Here is a 4,209-nt window from a genome sequence, read left to right as displayed (position 1 = left end):
TCAAGGTTCTCTCAAATTGTCAGATTTTGTTAGAGGAAGGATAGTTGGTCAAGCAGATGGTGGAATAAGTCAGCGGCAAACTGCGCAGAATTTGGGAATCCCACTTTCGACAGTCAACAGAATCATTGTGCAGTTCAGGAAACACGGCAAGGAAACAACTGAGCAGCGTCCGGGTCGTCCTGGTCTATCAGAGAGGAGAAAAAGGGCTGTCAAGAGGAGCATCGAAATGGATCCCAGATTAACGCCTGCAGAAGTGGCCAAAGTTGGTGGGATGAGCCCGAAATCTGTTTAACTGATTCTCCACAAATTGGGTTATTGTTGCAGAGCAGCTAGATGGAAGCCCTTATTAAGACCTGCAAACATAGTCAGACGAAAGAAGTGGGCAAGTGATATGGTGACCAAGCCTCTAGACTTTTGGAAGACCGTTACCATTTTCTTCCTGCCACTTTTGGGTGTTTCAAGCAGTGTGACACGGTGCTCCATCTTCCTGGAACAACGTTGTGTTCTTGTCCACGAAACCCGAGGAAACAAGAGTTCTTCCTCCAATATTTCGACGTATTTCGCAAAATTTATGTTGCCAACGCACTCCACTAAGCTCGATCTCCCACAAACCCAAACAGCTCCCTAAACCATCACGCTGAAACTACCATGCTTCACAGTTGGCTGCAATCTGTTGAGCCAAAACTCTTGGTGAGGCATTCTCCAGACCCATATCCTTCCACTGTCCGAAAATTGAGCGAATTCGTCTGAGAACAACTTCAGAAGTTGCCCTGGCCAAGCCAATCTCCTGACATGAATCCCATCGAAAACCTCTGGGCCATACTCGACCGGCAAGTCAAGAAACAACCAAAAAAAAACCAACTTCGAAGAGTGATCTACTCCAAGTTTTGAAGCAAGAGTGGGCGAAAATCCCACAATCTAAAATTGACGAGATGATTCTCACGATGCCCCAAAGGATCAACGAACTCCACGAAGCGAAAGGAAGATCTACTAGATATTGATTAAATTATAAATATATCAATTCGTGTGAATATGACTGAAAAATTTCATTTTTTCTGAAAAGGTGGTGTCTATTTACTTGTGACCACGCTGTGTAGATTGTTTGCATAAACAATGTTTTCGAGTTCGTGCAGATTTCCAAACAGCAATATGGTGATGCTGTTTGGAAAGATCTAAAGGCCACTTATCTTCCCGTTTCCAGTTGGAAATGGATGGTGCAGAGGATTAAATGATAATAATACAGAATGAATGATTGACTGTGTGGCTGAGGAACCAGCACCATAAGTTGTTCTTGAATTTGTTAAATGTTAGTGCAAATAAGTTGGTAAATTGCCTGCTTGTTCAGTCTTGGGAAATGGGCGTAAATATATTGATAAGTGCAAATTGCCGAGTTGTGACAATCAAGCCATCAGTGATAAATCTGAAGAAAGTCAGGGTCCGACAGGTAGTGTTGATGACGAGGCGGATTGGCAATGACAATGACAGATCTCACTGCAATGGAACATTTATGATTGATATGATTATATCATTTTCTCTAGTTATATTAGAAGTTGATATATTGTTGTTAACAACTTTATGGGACATTTGATATATTGTTAATACTGAAGATTGAATATGGAAAGACATGTCTCATGCTGATTATTTGGGAGTAGATGTTTAAAACGAACCTGAATTACGCATTGGTGATCTTTAATGAAACAACTCTCTTATTAACAACATCACTAACCACATGTTCACGAAATAAACTACATCATGTATTATCATATATCAAGTACAATAGTTGTGAAGTTACCAGTTATTAAGCGTACTCTTACTGGAGCATTTAATAAGTGATATTATTTGATAACATATCCTAGAAAAGCAGCATTTGAGTGACGTGAACAGTGGCTCATATAAGTTTTGCCCTAGTAATTATATTGAAATTGGTTGAAATTTGTGGAATGTTACAGTGACGTTTTTACTGTGTGATACTAAAATTCAATCGTTTCAGATGTATGAAATTAATTTTCATAAATATTGTTGTTTGACATATAAGTTTCACCAGGAGACAGTAATGCAAGATAATTGTTTTAAATACGTTTTGGGATTGAAATCATTCATATATAGTTACTGATCAATGTTTTTAATGTCGCTTATTAAATACTGTTGTATGAATATAATCGAAGATATACGATATTCTCTTAGAGCATAATATAATTAGGCCAAATTTCTAATGGTTTATCTAGTTTATTATAATACAGTCTCTCAATTAAGATAAGGTTAACAAATAGAAAACTGTGACCATATGTCTTTTTTTACCGTTTTCGCTAGCTTTTGTTTTTGGAATTTTATTCCTAAATTCAGGATACATTCTGTGAATTTAAATTAAGAAGATTCTATTCAATGCCAAAGACGTGTTTGTTCATTTTTCCGGAGTAATCGATGGGATTGTTTCTAGATAACTTCATTAAATAACTCTCTCGCTGCGAGCACAAATTTTGTCATTCCAATAAGGATGTTGCAAAAGAAATCACATTTTTTCACCCCAAGTAATGAGAACTTGGTAGGACTGCGAATATCATCACTCGTGAGAAAACGTGTTTGACTCTTCGAATTTTATTTTTTGCGAAAAAGTTTGAATCATGGTGCTCACTAGAACTCAGGTTCATGTCGCATGTGCTGCCTTCGGGATGGCTCAGAAACTAGTCGCAGACATGCTTCGAGAATTCAAGTCGAAGCTTTCGTTCAATAATGCACAGAAGAAATGTTGGAAACTTTGTCTGAATACGAGAGACACAAACGTTAAACCTTGATTCGTGTTCTCACTGATGTGCTCACAGGGACATCCACAAAAACAGACATGTTTGTTGCATTGCTGAAATCTTTTGCAAATCGATTAAAACTCGTGCGTGAGAACAATGGTGGCCCAATCAATCGATATTGATACTTGTAATTACTTTTTGATTGAACTAAAATCTTATTTTACTTTGTTATGCTCTCGGGGAAATAAATGTGATTTATTTCGCAACACCCCTTATGAGAAGGGCATTCACAAAACTCATAATTTTATGTGAAAGCTACGACTGGTGCAATATTATCAAATATAAACTAGAGACACGTGGCTCGGCCAGTGCGGGTCGCGGGTTTGCATCCCCGTCCCACCAAACATGCTCGCCCTTTCAGCCGTGGGGGCGTTATAATGTCAATCCCGCTATTCGTTGGTAAAAGAGTAGCCCAAGAGTTGGCGGTGGGTGGTGATGACTAGCTGCCTTCCCTCTAGTCTTACACTGCTAAATTAGGGACGGCTAGCGCAGATAGCCCTCGTGTAGCTTTGCGCGAAATTCAAACAAACAGACACGTGGCTTATTAAAAATAGGTGTCAGAAATTGACTTCGCCCCCAGTAACAGTGGGTCGTATATTGAGGAACAAGCTCAAGGAATAATGATGATTTACACCTTCCCCCCCAAAAAAAAAGTCACAAAACCCCTACCCTGAACATAAGGAAAAATCACTAATAACAGATAATTATGAAGATATTAGTAACGTACACGGTAAAGTAACAATAAAACACAGTTCTCTGTTACCAATTAAAGTTGGTATTGGAATATTGAGCTTTCTACATACATTTTAAATCTATGTTCCTTTTAAACTTAGCGAGGATTGGGTATAGCCTAATGGTTAGCGTGCACGGACTGTGCATCCGACGATTACATGTTCGCACTCCGCACTTTGAAACCGTGGATTCGTCATAAGAGTGACGGGTAAATAACGCTATTCAATTAGTGTAGCCCAAGAGTTCGTGATGGGTATTGCTTCCGTCCCTCTAGTTTATCAGTTCAAAATTAGGGACATCTTGTGTAACTTTGTGCGAAATAAGAAATAAACAAACAAACAAAACGAATACAAAAACGCTTATTTTACTATATTGCTACCCCCCAAAGGTACAATGTTAAGTCTGAAGTCTTATAACGCTAAAAGCCGGGTTCCAATACCATTGGTGGGAAAAGCACAGATAGCCTATTGTATAGCTTTGTGCTTAACTTCAAACAAACAAACAAAGTAACCTGCTTTGGCTATAACGAAAAGTTACAGTTTTTTTTTTTTTTGTATTCATTGGTTTGTTTGTAAAGTTACTAAGAATCTTTAGTTCAAAAAAGTGGTGCTTCTATCACATCAATTTTACTACTAATTTGAAATTTTGGTGTTCTTACGGCGGTTGGAAATGTCAA

This window comes from Limulus polyphemus, unplaced genomic scaffold, assembly GCF_000517525.1.
Source record: "Limulus polyphemus unplaced genomic scaffold, Limulus_polyphemus-2.1.2 Scaffold8, whole genome shotgun sequence".
In the NCBI taxonomy this organism is placed as follows: domain Eukaryota; kingdom Metazoa; phylum Arthropoda; class Merostomata; order Xiphosura; family Limulidae; genus Limulus; species Limulus polyphemus.
Note: the sequence above shows the minus strand (reverse complement) of the source record.